Consider the following 21286-nt stretch of genomic DNA (forward strand, 5'->3'; position numbering starts at 1 on the left):
GTGGGATACAGAAAAAGTCTCGACTGAAACCAAGTCTTCATTTTCAGTGTTCTCAAAGGAAGAGGATGTGGTACAGAGCCCAAAACTGGGTACACAGAAAACTATGGGAGTGTCTTAATTTGCAATAAATAGTTATTAAATTATTGGATACCTATTTCTTATGGCTGTTGGCACTGAAGATCACAAAGACACTACTGAATGGGAGATACTTTCATCAAAGAACTGCAATACTAATAAACACACAGAAAACAAATCCAAGTACATATACACAGTCTTTTGTTCTTTTTCAAAGAACATGTTATTTACTAAAGGCATTTGACTCAGTGCATGCATGAAATTCTCTAATCAGGATACTTATTCAATTCAGTCTTGAATGTGAGGTGTGACAATTTTTTTACTTAACTAGGAAATATGGCAACTTAGCATGCAGCTTGTGTAGTTATTTTCTTTGCTTCTCATCTGCCATCTTCATTTTAGAAGGATATTTGCAAAGGATGGGTCGGAACATTTGAAGGAGGAGAGACAATGACTTGCTACCTTCCTAGAAGTGTGACAGGGGCATGTGGTAATCTCTGTACCCCCTCGTATGGGCACATATACACACTGGTGTCTCCCAGGCAGAGGGAGAACGTGGTATCTTTATAGCTAATTTTCAATGATGAAGCTGCACACTGCTTCACTTGATACTACATTTTCCTATCACACTCAGCATATACGTGTTTTTGAGGGTGGCCTCGTAATGAGAGGGGGCCCAGTGATCAGATTCTGGTTCCTTCATTTTCTACGTATGTGAAATTGACTTCCCAAAGTGTCAGTTTCCCCACTTAGAATGTGGATGTTAATATCTACTTTACTTCGTTGTACCAACTGAATCAAAGTATAGTTGTCCCTTGAACAACGCGGAGGTTAGGGGCGCCGACCCCTGAGCAGTCAAAAGTCTGAGTATAACTTATAGTTGGCCCTCCGTAGCCACGGTTCTGCATCCATATATTCAACCAGCAGCGGATCATGTACTACGTATTTAGTGAAAAAAATCTGTGTATAAGCGGACCTGTGCAGTTCAAACCTATGTTGTTCAAGAGTCAACTGCCGTGCCAAGTACTTAACCTTGTTCCTGGTGCATAATAAACCATTATAAGTGGTAGACAGTACATCATTTTGCTAAAGTAAGAGCCACAGCTCCTATTAAGTGACTTGAAAATGAAGGAGATGGGAAGAGAAAAGTACTACAGAGTTCTTATACCTTTTTGTTATGTTCTCAGATTCCAAATAAAAGAGAAATATTACTGCCATTTTCAAAGCTTCTATAAGGGACAAGATAGGATCTCGACTATTTTGTAAGGTTGCATTAATAGAAGAACTTATACTAAGGGATTAAAACCCATCCACGTGAGTTTGAAAGATATGAGAACAATGGAAGCAGAATTATTTTTGTTTTGATACAACACTTGTTAGGAGCCAACTTTAGAACCTGACAAGGCACAAAACTCTGAATAAAGGGAGGGAGGTTGTGTGATGGATCCCAGGAGGCACGGAAGTTTTGCTTCCAAAACAGTTGGCATGATTTGGCCCTTAGCTGCCTAATAGTGAATCCACAACAAAATTTAACAGAGTCCATGCATTACAGTCAGGAAAATTAGGAGAATGAGTCCAGGGAAAATTCTGAATGCTACTCTCAACATAAGACGTTCTAGCTCTGCCTGAAATGCGATGCTAATCTCCATTCCCTTTTCCAGTGTAGTTACTTGGGTGAGGGGTGAAAACAACAGAAAAGCTCAGTCTGGAAAGACATTCCAGCCCCTTATTTATGGGAAAGCAAAATCCTCTCAAGTGAACATGTATGCTTTTATTTTTTCATGAGCAAACAGCAAGACCCCTAAAAGTACACTTGGATGTGATAAATATGTCTAACTCAACCTTGTAATTTTAAAATAACATTTAACACACAGTTAAACCTTTCACATTTTAAATGTTATCCTTCAGGGAAAAAAAAGAAAAGAAAAGAAACAACACAAGCTTCCCTGTTACCTATCACCAGGGCAAAATTCCTTTAGAAATATCAAGCACAAGGTTCTGGTCACTGGGAGACCATTTCCCTAGTGACCCTTAGCTCTAAAAATAGAATAATAATAACAGAACAGGAAACACTTATCTTGTAGCTTAAGCAGTTGTATTCAGGCAGATTCAGGAAGCCTCCTGCATTCAACTCAGCCTGAAGAAATGAGAGTTACTTGCTCTCATGCTGAGTTGCACAAACTAATTCTTCTTGGAGTGCTTGTAATTAGAAGGGAGAAATGACCTTCAGGAAATTGAAACTACACATGGAGAGGAGGCATTCAGATAATTTTACTGTGACATTTGATAATGTACAACTTCAGAAATGATTTAATTTCAAAATTTCCTGAATTTCACCAAAATAAAGGGAGAAAGATAATATGGGAAACCAATGGATTTTTGAATCAGTGGTGTTCCTACCTGTGGGAGGGTAATTAATTATAGCTCAGGAAATAGCCATAGGTTAAGTGGCTAGTATCCTGAGAGGACTTTTATTTAGGGGAAAGTCTGATTCACATTTCATGACCTATTTGTATTTATGCTCACAGGGATGATGTAGGAATGAAGAAGTCATCAAACGTGGGGTAAACCACATACAGAGTGAAAGAAGAGTGCCCTGTGCCGTGAGCGCCACAGTCCACAATGGTAACATAGGACCTCCTAAAACTTACCCCCTCCTGCCAATTACCCTGGACCCACACTCCAGTGGCCTCTGAAAACCAATACCCCTTTCACTGCCAAAGCACCAAAAGATTTGGGGCAAATAATAATCAAAAAGGCCAAAAGTCTAACCAACCTAGAAAAAAAGAGCAGTTTCTCTCAACTCTGAGCCCGGTGACCACCAGTCTCATAATGAGCCTCCAGGAGTTATGCCACATACCCCTCAGGTTTCTTCCTGGAATTACTGTCAGTTACCCCTGAATAACAATATACACTAAAAGGTCACATTTATAAATGCCTGCAAAACGTGGCTAGTTAACCATGACCTTTCAAGGCAATACAACGTACATGATTTTCTGGGGAGTCCTGTAGGTATCATCTTTTCCTGTAAGGAAGTTTTGCCTCCTTTGATGACCGCAAAATAATAACCAACATTTAGTGAACACTTGGCCAGGGAGAGGTACTGTATGTTGTATATGCACTATCATTGTGTCATCTAAAAAAAATCACATGATAGAGGTAAAATTTTTATTCCCATTTCACAGATGACAAAAGTGAGACTTTGAGTTCCACACAGTAACTCAGGGACATATAGGTAGGTCGTGGTAGAGCTACAATTCAAACCAGCTGCACTTGGCTATGATAGTATGCTATCAATCACTATTGAATACCATCTCCACATGGACCCATAAAGGTGAAATGAATGTACACACAGTGGCTTGTCAGGTGGTTCTCTGACAGCTGGATCGGGAAGCCGAGTGTGGCAGGTTCTGTCCTCACGGTCATACAGTTTTCGTGCCCACGCTCTCTCTCTCTCAACCCAGTTGAGTTTTGCTTGCAACAGAATTCAGGAGATTCTTGAGTCCTAATGTGATTTTCAGATTCCAAAGGCCTACCTTCGGCACATTCTATCAAGAAGGTAAACAGAAAGCTACTGAACTAGGAAAAATCATACTCTTTTTATCAAATAATATTTTATACTAGATGTCATAACACTGTATCTTTTCTTAACATTTGCTATGAACTTGTCACCTTGCCTGACACGCTCACACTCTGATGTGGTTTAAAGCCTGATTAGGTAACTCTTCTCCAATAAGGGAACCTCAGCTGAACCTCATCTCAAATACTTCTAGTCTCCAGCTGCAAAAATAGGATCATGAACGACACTATCACTACCTGGTGTTTGTATTACATTTTTGTTCTGAGCAGTTCAAAGTATTTCATGGGCCCAACAACAGGTTTTAGAAGAAGTAGGACATATCCCGGGAGAGACATTCTGTCTAGTGCTTCTTGTTGGACGTCTAAGTGCAACTCCTAGCTTAGCACTTAAAAAAAAAATTCCCTCCCTAAGAGTTTTCCCAGATAATTCTGCACACTTGTGAATAAACCTGTACCTGGTGGTCCTTAAAAACAAGGACCAAGGGCTTCCCTGGTGGCGCAGTGGTTGAGAGTCCGCCTGCCAATGCAGGGGACACGGGTTCGTGCCCCAGTCCGGGAAGATCCCACATGCCGCGGAGCGGCTGGGCCCGTGAGCCATGGCCGCTGAGCCTGCGTGTCCGGAGCCTGTGCTCCGCAACGGGAGAGGCCACAACAGTGAGAGGCCCGCGTACCACAAAAACAAAAAAAACAAAAACAAGGACCAATTTTAAATCCTGAGTGACTGATTCACCTGCATTTACTAAAGAGAAAAAAGAACTCACCCTCCCCCCACAAGCCCCCAGATGGATCTATCATCATAGGCAGTTTAAGGACAACTGATAAAAGGAAAAATGAATACACATCTTATTATAGAAAAAGAATAGATCAATAAGAGGAGCAATAGCGAATCCAGATAATGAAAACCATTTCCTAAACAGGACAATCATCTTTAAATACAAGAGTGATTCCATCTAAGGCAAGGATGAGCGATTACGTGGACCAGACCTATAGGGAAACAGCATGAGCCATCAGCAATCATCAAATATCCAGCTTACTAGTCAACCAAACATCCAAGGCCAAAGCAGTCTCCTTTTATGTTTCTCAAGATTGTGTAAAAGGAAAATGGGAATCAGTAGCCAGAAAATGAATGCCATTGTACAGATGCTAAATAAGCCAGCAATTATGGGAAAGGATTCATTTTGAGCTGGAAGAACCAAGATGAGGCAGAAGTGTTTAAAGCCTGCAGAGATTGAGGAAAAACATTACTCTGACTGCAGCCAGTGTGTGCCAACGATGATTCAAGAATAAAATACAGACCTTTCAACAAAGGAAACCAATCTTCTTTTGTCAGGTAATGAAGAGCCCAAAGGGATCGCCAGGTGGTGAGTCCCACTACGAGCAGGAGTGTATCCCTAATGGGAGTGTGTTTGTTCTGTGTTCTATATTAATTCAAAAGTCCCGGGTCTAAAGCTGGGTTGCAGTAACAGAAAACACAGTTAATAATGCCTCCAGATTTAGAAATATGATTTGTATTGGTAGCACCAGGATCCCTGCTTATGATCCATCCACACCTGAATGAAAGCAGAAAAGATAAAGGAAAAAACTGGTTTGAGATCACCTAAGTCAAATTTTTATTTTACTCCTTTGTGAAACCACTCACTGATTCCCTGAATTTAGTCTAAACCAAAGGTGTGGGAATTTGGTTTATAAATACACTTATGATAGCCCCCAATTTACAAAGAAAAATTCTGTCATTGAAACTGAAGTGTCTTCTTTCCATGATAAATCCCAGCTTATCTGTAGGATTTGTCATTATACCTGAAAGACATCAATAAGTTTTCTGCAGCCTTAAAAATGATTATTTTGTTTGTGAGCTCAATAATCATTTCCTTGAAATACTTTGTTATGTAAATGCTTATGGAGGGAAACCTGATGGGTGGTCAGCCAGAGGTACACTAAGTTGAGATCACATGCATTGAAATCAATTCATGATCATGGAACTTTCTTTCCACCTGCTCTTCTGGTACACTCAATTCCCTCTGAGAATATTACCCTGAGACCATAAATTCTGGCCATTCTAAAGCCCTCTCTCCTAAAAGGAACCCTCTGTTGGTGGGAATGTAAATTGGTGCAGCCACTATGGAAAACAGTATGGAGGTTCCTAAAAAAACTAGAAATAGAGTTGCCGTATGATCCAGCAATCCCAGTCCTGGGCATATATCTGGAGAAAACTCAAATTCGAAAAGATACATGCACCCCAATGTTCACGGCAGCACTATTTACAATAGCCAAGACATGGAAGCACCTAAGTGTCCATCGACCAAAGAAGATGTGGTATACATATACAACGGAATGTTACACGGCCATAAAAAAGAATGAAATAATGCTATTTGCAACAACATGGATGGACCTAGAGATGATCATACTAAGTGAGGACAGACAAAGACAAATATCATATGATATCACTTATATGTGGAATCTAAAAAAATGATACAAATGAACTTAATTACAAAACAGAAATAGATCCAGACATAGAAAACAAACTTATGGTTACCAAAGGGGAAAGGTTGGGGTGGGGGAGGGATAAATTAGGAGTTTGGGATTAACATATACACACATATATAAAATAGATAACCAACAAGGACCTACTATATAGCACAGGGAACTATACTCAATATTTTGTAATAATCTATAAGGGAAAAGAATCTGAAATGCATATATATACACACACATATATATATGTATATATAACGGAATCACTTTGCTGTATACCTGAAACTAACACAACATTGTAAATCAACTATACTTCAATAAAAAATAAAAATAATTTAAAAAATAGGCCTCTGTCTTTATGCAACCATAACCTGGAATCTAAATCTGACTCTCTTTTATGTCCCCAATCTTTGAAATTGTTTGAAGTAGACCAAATGTGTTGGTATGAGAGCTTCCTCCCTAAGTTTATCCTGGTCAAGCTGGGAGAAACTCAGGTCTGGGAAAGAAACTGGAGGACACAGCTTACTCCCCCTTTTCTGCTAATTTTGTAGGCTACCTAACACTGGGCATGAATAAATACATAATTCTAAGGTAACTGACCTTGTCCTGCAGAAGGACACTGTGGTCCCCGTTATTTATTTCTAATTAAATTTTTTAAAAATAAATTTATTTATTATTTTTGGCTGTGTTGGGTCTTTGTTGCTGTGCGCGGGCTTTCTCTAGTTGCAGCGAGCGGGGGGCTACTCTTCATTGCAGTGTGCGGGCTTCTCATTGCGGTGGCTTCTCTTGTTGTGGAGCATGGGCTGTAGAGCGCACAGGCTTCAGTAGATGCAGCACGTGGGCTCAGTAGTTGTGGCTCACGGGCTTAGATGCTCTGCAGCATGTGGGATCTTCCTGGACCAGGGCTTGAACCCTGTCCCCTGCATTGGCAGGCGGATTCTTAACCACTGTGCCACCAGGGAAGCCCTCTAATTTAAATTTGTTCTCAAAATAATAATAAACATAGTTTCTAATCATATGAGAATGGTATAAATTGTGCTTTAGAGTCAGGAAGACTTCGGGTAAATCATGACCTGCTACTTAATAGGTCTGTCACCCTAGTAGCCTATTTACTAAAATTCTCTGGACTCAGTTTCCCACCTGAAATGTGGAGACAAATTCATTAGCTCAAATTCTTGGTTGCAAGAATTTGAGGTAATGAATATAAAGTGCCTGGCACACGAAAGGTTCTCAAAGACAGCAGTCATTGTGGTTACTTGAACAACCTATCATCCCAGAAAAATTCAGAAGAACCACTTTCTGAATTTATACTAGCATCTGATGAATTGTCACTTAATTAAGCTAAGTTTTCCTCTATGCTCCTAAATTTTAATAGCATGTTTTTTAGTTTCTGTAATAGATGAACAAAATAGCATCTTCAACACCTTGGTATATTTCTGCTTAGTGAAATAATAATGCTACTAAGATGTGTCAAAAAGCTCTGGTTTTAAAAGCTGATGGTGGAGGCAGCAACTGGTTGGGAAAGAACTGTTTGTACCCGCTGTGATTGTAATAAACCCTCTCTATTTGTGGGAAGATCTTCCCTTTTGATGGTTGGCCATTGATGTGATGTTGTAAAGGATGGTGAATTGTTCTTTGGTTTGATATCCTAGTGCTTTTCAAGTACCAAATGTTAGGATGAAGACTTTGAACGTACTTATTCGCTTAACTGAACTACCAGACTGAAGTGTTTTGAAACTTTTTCTGCATAGTTTGAGGATCTGCAGAGTTCTCACCTCAAAAGCCAGCAGGTGAACCCTTGGACAGGCAACAAAAAATATTTGGTTGCATCTCTGTTATCACTATTATTTTAAATTACTTTACAGCATTTTTCTCTCATTATTTTTTTCCAATAAGTACAAAGAATGAAAATGATCCTTTTCTACATGCTTATGTTTTTAAACAAAGGTTTGCAAAGTTCAGCTTTAGTTTTAAACTTAAATGAAAATGACTAAGCATTTTGGATTCTAGAATTTTAAGTAAATGTCATTCTATTTTAGATACTCCTGGTTCATTATGTAAACTCCTAGCAATCTTTTTAATTATTAGACTTCAATAGTAACGAAAAATATTTTTCAAAAATTTCATGCTACACACACACACACACACACACACACACACTCTGAGGAAAAGATCAACTGAGATGAATAGAAATCTATTACAACAGTTTTGGAGGTATTTTAAATAACCCTATGGCTGATGTGACTGGACTGAAAAAAATAATGTTTAATTTTCCCATACTTCACATGAAGAAAACAAAGCTGGCTTGTCACCTAAAGGAAAGTAGAGGGAATAAAAGTAACAAAACACCTCAAACCTCAGCCCTGTTTCCCTGTCTCCCAAACTAAAGACTCAAGACATTGATGGGCAAAATGCAGGTACATAATTCCCTACTGGACAAGAACTCCTTTTTTATTTTCAAGGCAGCCCACGTATTAACTCCGATCTCTCTCCTGTCCCTATTATCAGTGTCTCAATTCCCAGAAACAGTGGCAGAAAATAGAGGATAAATTCCAACTTTCTTTTCTATTGCCTCCCCTACTCTATATGTTGGGATGCCAAAATCATGTCTTTCCAGTGAGGGGTGCACAAGAGACAGAGTTGTGACTAATAAAACATAAGTGGGAGTCTACTGAGCATTTCTGAGAAAGTCTCTGCTTTCCTACCACAGGCACTGCCTAATCCTCCTTCACTCTTTCCTTCCTCTTTTTAACTGAATGTGGATGTGATGGCTGGCGCTACAGCAGCCATTAAGAAAAAGTCAAGAGATAACACAGACTTTGGCCTTGGTAGCCTTGAGCTTCTGAACCAACATCTTCACTTGCGGATGTCCTGTTGTACCAGCCACACATAGCTATTAAATACAATTCCTAAAATATGTATCTCCAAAAGTACAGAGTATTAGATAGCATTTATTGAGTATTCACTGTGTGCCGGGCACATTGTGAAAAGTACTCAATATTTCATTTATTTCTCACAACAATCCTATGAGACAGGTACTATTATTATTACTAACATAAGGAAATCAAAGCAGGGAAAGTTTAACGACCCTGTTAGGGTCACATGATTAGCAAAAGCTGAAATTGGCTACAGGCAGTCTGACTCCAGAGCCCTAGGTCTGACCTATTCCATCACCATTTGTCTTGTACTGGAGAAGGTGCCAAAAGGGGAAGAGTCAGGGTAACCATCATTGTAGGGACTGGCCAGCAAGCCTCCAATTTTTATAGTAGGGGTAGGAAATGATCCTGTCCTCACTTAGCATCCACACTTTGGATGGCTCTCTACCAGCATCTGAGTTGACTGGGGGTTTTGTCCCTCATCCCACAATTCAATGGCAGATTTGAGTAGGTCTGTGCCTGGATGCTAGTTAGAGCAGTTTATCATCACACCCTTTTGAAACCAGAGTTTCTCATTGAGAATTAAAAAAAAAAACAAAGAATAGAAACAAAGAAAAAGCAAGGAAGGAAAACAATTTTTAAGGTAAAAGAAACATAAGAGAAGAGTGCTGGATGGTCCTTCAAGATGGCGGAGAAGAGGTGAGGATCGCCTTCCTCCCCACAAATACATCAGAAATACTTCTACATGCGGAACAACTCCTACAGAACACCTACTGAACGCTGCCAGAAGACCTCAGACTTCCCAAACGACAAGAAACTCCCCACGTACCTGGGTAGGGGAAAAGAAAAAAGAATAAACAGAGACAAAAGAATAGGGACGGGACTGCACCAGTGGGAGGGAGCTGTGAAGGAGGAAAGGTTTCCACACACTAGGAAGCCCCTTCAATGGCAGGGAAGGGGATGGGGGATGAGGGGAAGCTTCGGAGCCCAGAGGGAGAGCACAGCAACAGGAGTGCAGAGGAAAAAGCGGAGAGATTCCCGCACAGAGGATCGGGGCCGACCGGCACTCACCAGCCCGAGAGGCTTGGGAGCTGGGGCGGGCGGGGATGGGAGCTGAGGCTCGGGCTTTGGAGGTCAGACCCCAGGGAGAGGACTGGGGTTGGCTGCATGAGCACAGCCTGAAGGGGGCTAGTGCACCACAGCTAGCCGGGAGGGAGTCTGGGAAAAAGTCTGGAACTGCCTAAGAGGCAAGAGACCATTGTTTCCGGGTGCGAGAGAAGAGGGAATTCAGAGGGTCGCCTAAACGAGCCCAGAGGTGGGCGTGAGCTGCAGCTATCAGCGTGGACCCCAGAGACGGGCATGAAACGCTAAGGCTGCTGTTGCTGCAGCACCAAGAAGCCTGTGTGCGAGCACAGGTCACTATCCACACACCCCTTCAGGGGAGCCTGTGCAGCCCGCCACTGCCAGGGCCCCGTGATCCAGGGACAACTTCCCTGGGAGAACACATGGTGAACCTCAGGCTGTTGCAATGTCCCGCTGGCCTCTGCCGTTGCAGGCTCCCCCCGCATTCTGTACCCCTCCCTCCTCCCAGCCTGAGTGAGCCAGAGCCCCCTAATCAGCTGCTCCTTTAACCCCCTTCTGTCTGGGTGAAGAACAGATGCCAGAGGGTGACCTACATGCAGAGGCAGGGCCAGATTGAAAGCTGAACCCCAGGAGCTGTGCGAACAAAGAAGAGAAAGGGAAATCTCTCCTAGCAGCCTCAGGAACAGTGGATTAAATCTCCACAATCAACTTGATGTTCCCTGCATCTATGGAATACCTGAATGGACAACGTTTATACTACTTATTATCATTGGTGGATTTGTTTATTGGTTTGGTGCTCTCCTCTTTTTTTATTAAAAAAATTTTTTTATTGATATTTAAAAATTTTTTTATTTTAATAACTTTATTTATTTTTTCCTTTCTTTCTTTCTTTTTTCTCACCCTGTTCTTCTGAGCCATGTGGCTTACAGGGCCTTGGTGCTCCGGCTGGGTGTCGGGACTGAACCTCTGAGGTGGGAGAGCCGAGTCCAGGACACTGGACCACCAGAGACCTCCTGGCCCCATGTCATATCAATTGGCGAGAGCTCTCCCAGAGACATCCATCTCAATGTTAAGACCCAGCACCACTCAATGACCAGCAAGCTGCAGTGCTAGACACCCCATGCCAAACAACTAGCAAGACAGGAACCCACCCCCACCCATTAGCAGAGAGGCTGCCTAAAATCATAATAAGGTCACAGACACACTAAAACACACCACCGGATGTGGTCCTCCCCACCAGAAAGACAAGATCCAGCCTCATCCACCAGAATACAAGCACTAGTCCCCTCCACCAGCAAGCCTACACAACCCACTGAACCAACCTTACCCACTGGGGGCAGACACCAAAAAAACGGGAACTATGAACCTGCAGCCTGCGAAAAGGAGACCCCAAACAAAGTAAGTTAAGCGAAATGAGAAGACAGAGAAATATGCAGCAGATGAAGGAGCAAGGCAAAAACCCACCACACCAAACAAATGAAGAGGAAATAGGCAGTCTACCTGAAAAAGAATTCAGAGTAATGATAGTAAAGATGATCCAAAATCTTGGAACTAGAATGGAGAAAATACAAGAAACATTTAACAAGGACCTAGAAGAACTAAAGAGCAAACAAACAATGATGAACAACACAATAAATGAAATTAAAAATTCTCTAGAGGGAATCAATAGCAGAATAACTGAGGCAGAAGAACGGATAAGTGACCTGGAAGTTAAAATAGTGGAAATAAGTACTGCAGAGCAGAATAAAGAAAAAAGAATGAAAAGAATTGAGGACAGTCTCAGAGACCTCTGGGAAAACATTAAACACACCAACATTCGAATTATAGGGGTCTCAGAAGAAGAAAGGAAAAAGAAAGGGATTGAGAAAATATTTGAAGAGATTATAGTTGAAAACTTCCTCAATATGGGAAAGGAAATAATGAAGTCCAGGAAGTGCAGCGAGTCCCATACAGGATAAATCCAAGGAGAAACACACCAAGACACATACTAATCAAACTATCAAAAATTAAATACAAAGAAAAAATATTAAAAGCAGCAAGGGAAAAGCAACGAATAACATACAAGGGAATCCCATAAGGTTAAGAGCTGGTTTCTCAGCAGACACTCTGCAAGCCAGAAGGGTGTAGCAGGACATATTTAAAGTGATGAAAGGGAAAAACCTACAAGAAAGATTACTGTACTCGGCAATGACCTCATTCAGATTTGACGAGGAAATTAAAACATTTATAGACAAGCAAAAGCTAAGAGAATTTAGCACCACCAAACCAACTTTACAACAAATGCTAAAGGAACTTCTCTAGGCAGGAAACACAAAAGAAGGAAAAGACCTACAATACCAGACCCAAAACAATTAAGAAAATGGTAATAGGAACATGCATATCGATAATTAACCTTAAACGTAAATGGATTAAACGCTCCAGCCAAAAGACATAGACTGGCTGAATGGATACAAAAACAAGACCCGATATATGCTATCTACAAGAGACCCACTTCAGACCTAGGGACACATAGAGACCGAAAGTGAGGGGATGGAAAAAGATATTCCATGCAAATGGAAATCAAAAGAAAGCTGGAGTAGCATTACTCATACCAGAAAAAATAGAATTTAAAATAAAGACTATTACAAGAGACAAAGAAGGATACTACATAATAATCAAGGGATCATTCCAAGAAAAAGACATAACAATTGTAAAATTTTATGCACCCAATATAGGAGCACCTCAATACATAAGGGAAATGCTAACAGCCATAAAAGGGGAAATCGACAGTAACACGATAATAGTAAGGGACTTTAACACCCCACTTTCACGAATGGACACAACAATCAAAATGCAAATAAATAAGGAAACACAAGCTTTAAATGATACATTAAACAAGATGGACTTAATGGATATTTATAGGACATTCCATCCAAAAACAACAGAACACACCTTCTTCTCAAGTGTTCATGGAATATTCTCCAGGATAGATCATATCCTGGGTCACAAATCAACCCTCGGTAAATTTAAGAAAATTGAAATCATATCAAGTATCTTTTCTGACAACAATGCAAGGAGACTAGATACCAATTACAGGGAAAATAACTGTAAAAATACAAACATATGGAGGCTAAACAAAATGCTACTAAATAACTGAGATCCTTGAAGAAATCAAAGAGGAAATCAAAAAACACCTAGAAACAAATGACAATGAAAACATGATGGCCCCAAACCTATGTCATGCAGCAAAAGCAGTTCTCAGGGGGAAGTTTACAGCAATACAATCCTTCCTCAAGAAACGAGAAAAATCTCAAATAAACAACCTAACCTTACACCTAAAGCAATTAGAGAAAGAAGAACAAAAAAACCCCCAAAGTTAGCAGAAGGAAATAAATCATAAAGACAAGATCAGAAATAAATGAAAAAGAAATGAAGGAAATGATAGCAAAGATCAATAAAACTAAAAGCTGGTTCTTTGAGAAGATAAAAAAAATTGATAAACTATTAGCCAGTCTCATCAAGAAAAAAAGGGAGAAGACTCAAATCAATAGAATTAGAAATGAAAAAAGGAGAAGTAACAACTGACACTGCAGAAATACAAAGGATCAAGAGAGATTACTACAAGCAACTCTATGCCAATAAAATGGACAACCTGGAAGAAATGTACAAATTCTTAGAAAAGCACAACCTTCCGAGACTGAACCAGGAAGAAACAGAAAATATAAACATACCAATCACAAGCACTGAAATTGAAACTGTAATTAAAAATCTTCCAACAAACAAAAGCCCAGGACCAGAAGGCTTCACAGGAGAATTCTATCAAACATTTAGAAAAGAGTTAACACCTATCCTTCTCAAACTCTTCCAAAACATAGCAGAGGGAGGAACACTCCCACAGTCATTCTACAAGGCCACCATCACCCTGATACCAAAACCAGACAGAGAGATCACAAAAAAAGAAAATTACGGGTCAATATCAGTGATGAACACAGACGCAAAAATCCTCAACAAAATACTAGCAAACAGAATTCAGCAGCCCATTAAAAGGATGATACACCATGATCAAGTGCAATTTACCCCAGGAATGCAAGGATTCTTCAACATACAGAAATCAATCATTGTGATACACCATATTAACAAATTGAAAAATAAAAACCATATGATAATCTCAATAGATGCAGAAAAAGCTTTCGAAAAATTCAACACCCATTTATCAAAACAACTGTCCAGAAAGGCATAGAGGGAACCTACCTCAACATAATAAAGGCCATACATGACAAATCCACAGCAAACATCATTCTCAGTGGTGAAAAATTGAAACCATTTCCACCGAGATTAGGAACAAAACAAGGCTGCCCACTCTCACCACTATTATTCAACATAGTTTTGGAAGTTTTAGCCACAGCAATCAGAGAAGAAAAAGAAATAAAAGGAATCCAAATCAGAAAAGAAGAAGTAAAATGGTCACTGTTTGCAGATGACATGATACTATACATAGAGAATCCTAAAGGTGCTACTAGAAAACTACTAGAGCTAATCAATGAATTTGGTAAAGTAGCAGGATAGAAAATTAATGCACAGAAATCTCTTGTATTCATATACACTAATGATGAAAAATCTGAAAGAGAAATTAAGGAAACACTCCCATTTACCATTGCAAGAAAAAGAATAAAATATCTAGGAATAAACCTACCTAAAGGGCTTCCCTGGTGGTGCAGTGTTTGAGAATCTACCTGCCAATGCAGGGGACAAGGTTTGAGCCCTGGTCCGGGAAGATCCCACATGCCGTGGAGCAAGTAGGCCTGTATGCCACAACTACTGAGCCTGAGCTCTAGAGCCCGCGAGCCACAACTACTGAGCCTGCGTGCTACAACTACTGAAGCCTGTGAACCTACAGCCTGTGCTCTGCAACAAGAGAAGCCACTGCAGTGAGAAGCCTGGGCACCACAATGAAGAGTAGCTGTCACTCGCTGCAACTACAGAAAGACTGTGCGCAGCAATGAAGACCCAATGCACCCAAAAAAATAAGTAAATTTATATAAGAAAACAACAACAACAACAAAAACCTACCTAAGGAGACAAGATACCCGTATGCAGAAAACTATGACACTGATGAAAGAAATTAAAGATGATACAAACAGATGGAGAGATACACCATCTTGGATTGGAAGCATCAACATTGTGAAAATGACTATACTACCCAAAGCAAGCTACAGATTCAGTGCAATCGCTATCAAACTACCAATGGCATTTTTCACAGAACAAGAACAAAAAGTTAAAGAATTTGTATGGTAACACAAAAGACCCTGAATAGCCAAAGCAATCTTGAGAAAGAAAAACAGAGCTGGTGGATCAGGCTCCCTGACTTTAAACTATACCACAAAGCTACAGTAATCAAGACAGCATGGTACTGGTACAAAAACAGCAATATAGATCAATGGGACAGGATAGAAAGCCCAGAGATAAACCCACGCTCATATGGTCACCTTATCTTTGAGAAAGGAGGCAAGAATATACAATGGAGAACAGACAGCCTCTTCAATATGTGGTGCTTGGAAAACTGGACAGCTACATGTAAAAGAATGAAATTAGAACACTCCCTAACAACACAGACAAAAATAAACTCTAAATGGATTTAAGACCTAAATGCAAGGCCAGACACTATAAAACTCTTAGAGGAAAACATAGGCAGAACACTCTATGAATCACAGGAAGATCTTTTTTGACCCACCTCCCTGAGTAATGGAAATAAAATCAAAAATAAACAAATGGGACCTAATGAAACTTCAAACCTTTTGCCCAGCAAAGGCATCCATAAACAAGATGAAAAGACAACCCTCAGAATGGGAGAAAATATATGCAAATGAAGCAACTGACAAAGGATTAATCTCCGAAATATATAAGCAGCTCATGCAGCTCAATATCAAAAAAACAAACAACCCAATCCAAAAATGGGCAGAAGACCTAAATGGACATTTCTCCAAAGAATATATACAGATTGCCAACAAACACATGAAAGGATGCTCAACATCACCAGTCATTAGAGAAATGGAAATGAAAACTACAATGAGGTATCACCTCACACAGGTCAGTATGTCCATCAACAAAAAATCTACAAACAATAAATGCTGGAGAGGGTGTGGAGAAAAGGGAATCCTTTTGCACTGTTGGTGGGTGATGTAAACTGATACAGCCACTATGGAGAACAGTATGGAGGTTCCTCAAAAAGCTAAGAATATAACTACCATATGACCCAGCAATCCCACTACTGGGCACATATCCTGAGAAAACAATAATTCAAAAGGAGTCATGTACCACAGTGTTCACTGCAGCACTATTTACAACAGCCAGGACATGGAAGCAACCTAAGTGTCCATTGACACATGAATGGATAAAAAAGACGTGGCACGTATATACAATGGAATATCACTCAACCCTAAAAAGAAACGAAATTGAATTATTTGTAGTGAGTTGGATGGACCTAGAGTCTGTCATACAGAGTGAAATAAGTCAGAAAGTGAAAAACAAATACTGTATGTTAACATATATATGGAATCTAAAAAAAAAAAAAAAGTTTCTGAAGAACCTAGGGGTAGAACAGGAATAAAGACACAGACGTAAAGAATGGACTTGATGACACAGGGACGGGGAAGGGTAAGTTGAAACAAAGTGAGAGAGTGGCATGGACATATATACACTACCAAGTGTAAAGCAGATAGCTAGTGGGAAGTAGCCGCATAGCACAGGGAGATCAGTTTGCTGCTTTGTATCCACCTAGACGGGTGCGATAGGGAGGGTGGGAGGGAGACACAAGAGGGATGGGATATGGGGATATCTGTATACGTATAGCAGGTTCACTTTGTTATACAGCAGCAACTAACAACAATGTAAAGCAATCATACTCAATAAAGACGTTTAAAAAAAGGGGGGGGGAAGAGAAGAGTGCAAAGGACAGGAGAAACAAAGGAAAAGAGAGAAGAAAGCAGTAGAAGAGAAACAACAATACTATGGAGCCCATCGAAAAGATAGTGCAGAAGGAATCAATCAATCAGTCAATAAAGCAAGTTGAGATATCAAAATAGAAGCCTAGAGAAAGCAAGATTACAAGGAGTATGAAGTGATATTAGCAAAAGCAGAGTTTGCACTGCAGGGAGTAAAGTGATACAGATATGGATATTGTTGAGTAGATGTAGAGAATTGAAATAATGATGTGGAATACAAATGTAAGAACTTTCCACATTGTTTTTTTTAGGAAAATAATGAAGAGATGACAAGGAAAGACAAAATGATAGATTTGGAAGACAGAAAACAGAAACCTACTTCAGGATACTAGCTTTGTCTCCCTCTGAGGACTGATATCTACTGAGTCTTTACTCACCAGATATTCTATTTTGTGCTTTGTATACCTTACTTCACTTAATGTATACAGAACAATCCCATGAGGTAGACAACATCATTACTCCCTTTTTACAGATGTAGAAACTAAGGCTTCAAAAGGTTGAACGTCTTTCCCAAAGTCATATAACAGTGAGAACTACGATGGGACTTTGAAGCCAGGTCTCTTAGACTACAAAGCCCAAGGTCTGAAACCCCCCGGCAGACTTTATCAATAATCAAAATCACGCGTGATTTAAGATGTCCAAGGGAGGCTGAAAGGACACGATATGTTTCAGGAAATATTAAGAGCTGCATCCCATAGACTCATCCTAAAATATATAAATAGGGATACACACACACACATATTCATTACGAACACAAATGAAAAGAAAGCTATTCGAGGATTTAAAAAACAAAACAAAATAGGATTTATATCTTAAGACTTTCTCGGCAAAGCTCATTTCAGGAGACGATGAAAGGTCAGAAAAAGCTATTGAAATGAACCAAGAACTTTATACCGAGCTCCTTGTCCATCGTGAGTAAATGCAGAAGACACACATCTGCAGGGCTGAGAAAGTATACTAACCCACCTTTCTACAAACACACACTCTGAAAACCAAAATAAAACAAATAATTTAAAGAGCTATTTCAGCTGATGAATAAAAACATCCAAATTAAAAACCCCAGAATGGGTAGCTGTTAGTAAGACTTACTGATGGCCCTAAGATACATTAAACATAGAGTTGATCATTGTTTTCACACAATTCTTCTGAAAAGAAAAGAAAAATAATGATAAGAAGTAAATTAACTAAAATAGTCTGTTGTGTAAATCCAAATTATGAGATTAAAGATGGAGAAATGAGTATAGATGGGAGAAGTAAAGCAAATGTAAAACAAGTTCATATAGCAAGGAGTCTAGAGATACCTTCTTTCTTATAAGATAAATATTTATTTTAAAATACCACTATTGTATACTTGAAAAATGACATTTTAAAATTATTAAAAAGTGAAATTTCTACCTAAAAAATAAAATATAAAAACTAAACATTAAAGAATGGCAGAGATTTTTCCATTACACGCACATACACACACGAATGGATGGCAAAATTAGTTGCAAACAATATAGCATCTTAGACAGAAACACTGAAAAGGACAGAAAAGTATAATTTAGCTCTACTTACCATGAATATCTAACAGTGTAAAATTTGTGCATCAAAATATATGGATCAAAGACTTTAAGACAAAAGAAGTAACTAATGGAACCACACTATTGTTCAGATAATTTAATCAATTTATTTCAGGAGAAAAAATACAAAGGATCTATTTACATAATAGATATAATTTAATAATATTAAAATATATGTCCTACAAAGAACAACTTTTTCACTTAAGTATTCATGGATCACCTAAAGAGTTTTTGGAAGAAAAATTGAAGGTATACTAGGCCAAAAGGAAATCTCAACAATTGCTCTAAGGAAAAACAATACCTCTCAAACCACTAGTGCAGTTAATTATCTGACCTTATTATCTGACCATAATACAGTGAAAAAAAAGTCAATAGTAAATCTCAATAGAAACAAAGTTTCTTAAACACTTAACTATACTATTTTCAACTGTCATTCTATCAAAGAGGAAGCCAAAACATCATTAGGAAATAATGATATGTAGCCAAAAGTATGTTCAGAGGTAAATGTCCACATTTAAAAATTGTATTAATGTAAAAGGAAGAATAAATGAACCATGATTCAACCAATAAGAGTCATAAAAGAACAGAGTGATCCTAAGGAAAATAAGAAAGTAACAAAGTAAAAAAGGACAAAAGAAAAACAGCATTACTGAACAGTAAAGCCAAGAACTGGCCTTTTGAAAAACAACAAAAACAAAAACATCTAAGAAAATAATATACATACTATACACATGACATTAATATCATGACATTATATGTAATACAATATATAATCTATATAATAATGTTGTTAATGAAAAATACTGCCTGCCACATCAGCAAAGGATGTTGCAGCCATCAAGCCATCACATTACAGCCATCCCTATGGTGAGCCCTGAGGGAACTCAGGATAGAAACATAATGCCCATCATCATCAGACACTGTACCACGCACCGCCCCCCCCCCCCGCCCCCCGCACTGGCCCCAGATAGCTGAGGTGCATATCAAAGGAATGATTTCAGTCAGCCCAGACTCTTGTATCTTCCCATATACAGAAAGGCACTAAATTCCTTAACTTGAGATATCTGGTTTTCTTTAATTAATAGTAATCTTTTGATGTTCTAACTATCTGGTTTTCCTTGCAAAAACTCCTATATATACTGGCTTCCCACCTTGCCTCTTTGGAACATCTTTCAGAGTTATCTGAGATGCTATGTCCCGTGCTGAAGTCCTCAGTTTTGTCCACTGTAGAAAACATTAACTCTCAACTTTTAGGTTGTGCATCTTTTTTCAATTGACAATATATAATCTATATATAAGTATACATAATGGTATTACATACAATTATATTACAGTTAGATATATATAACTATATATATAATTGGCTAAACATTTTTTTAAAAATCTTATAAAATGGACATGGTTCTGGAGAATATAAATTAAAAAAATTAAAATCGAGAAAAGTTACCAAAGAATTACCTTTCAAAAAGGCTTTAAGGCCAGATGGTTTCCTTCAACCTTATAAGGACAGCTATCCCAAGTGTCTCCAGAGAAAGAAAAAGTTGCAAAATTTCACAATTTTTACATCTCTTGATATCAAAAACTGGCAGAGAGAGAGGCCAGTTTCAAGGTCAAACAAATCTGGGTTAGGAAGCCTGGCTCTTCATTTATTACCTGCACTACCTTCTACATGAGTAATAAATGAAAAAAACATAAAAAATACTTTAAAAGATTCTGTTTATCTGCCATAAGTACACAAGTAGTATTACCAAGCTGCTGTAGCAATAATATAGAACACACACACACACTATTCAGTAAAAGAAACTATAAATTTCTACTAAGAAAAAGAAGCACAAATAAAATATTCTAAAGCCAAACCAATAGCATATTAAAGAACTAAATTTAATTTGTGAATATAAGCAGAAAATATATTAAGAAATCTGTTATTCTAATAAATCACATCAACAATTTTTGTATGAGACACTATATATTAACCTCAACAGACTGAGAAAACACCCAAATCCCATTCCTAACAAAACCTTTATAAAACCAAAAATGCTGCATAGACACAATAAACAAAAGCAAATATCCACAAAAAGTGGAAAAAAAAAAGGTAAAAAAAATCCAGGGAAAATCAGGACCTATACATGAAAGCCTACTGTCATTCTTGACAGTTAGCTAATATAATAGAAATATTAATTGTGATATCAGCTTCCATAGTTTTAATACTTTCCATATGCCTAAATTTATTTAATCCTAGCAACAATCTTGTGATTCTGGGTTACTACCCCTAATTTCAGATGAAGAAACTGAAACTGAAGGTTAAGAAACTTAATTTTCACTTGTTCAAGACTACGCAGATAGCACTAGCCTACAGACAGGTTTGGAACTGAAGACAACCTGATTCCAAGAGCTAAACGTATAATGACTAATTTGTGCAATAAGAACAAACATGAAAAATACTCAAATGAACAGAGATAAGTATTACTATTGTCAGATACTATGTATTCTTCAAAAAAAAAAAAAAACCCTCAAGGTAATCAGTTACATGTGAATTAAAGGGGCAAGAGATAAGAAAAATATACAAAACAAAAACAACAGCTCTGTTATAAACAAGCAATAATCAGTTAAAGGTATAATGGTAATAGCAAAACAAACAAATAATTACTACTCCCCGTCC

General features: G+C 38.6%; 1 protein-coding gene across 3 annotated transcripts in view; it reads right to left on the reverse strand.

Annotated features, from left to right (window-relative positions):
* PCSK5 (proprotein convertase subtilisin/kexin type 5) overlaps nt 1–21286 on the reverse strand; it is a 447761-nt gene that overhangs the window by 210681 nt on the left and 215794 nt on the right. The gene's annotated exons all lie outside the window — the stretch shown is intronic.

This window comes from Aethalodelphis obliquidens, unplaced genomic scaffold (assembly GCF_003676395.1).
Source record: "Aethalodelphis obliquidens isolate GAN/ISIS:26980383/991018 unplaced genomic scaffold, ASM367639v1 scaffold7, whole genome shotgun sequence".
Taxonomy (NCBI): Eukaryota; Metazoa; Chordata; class Mammalia; order Artiodactyla; family Delphinidae; genus Aethalodelphis; species Aethalodelphis obliquidens.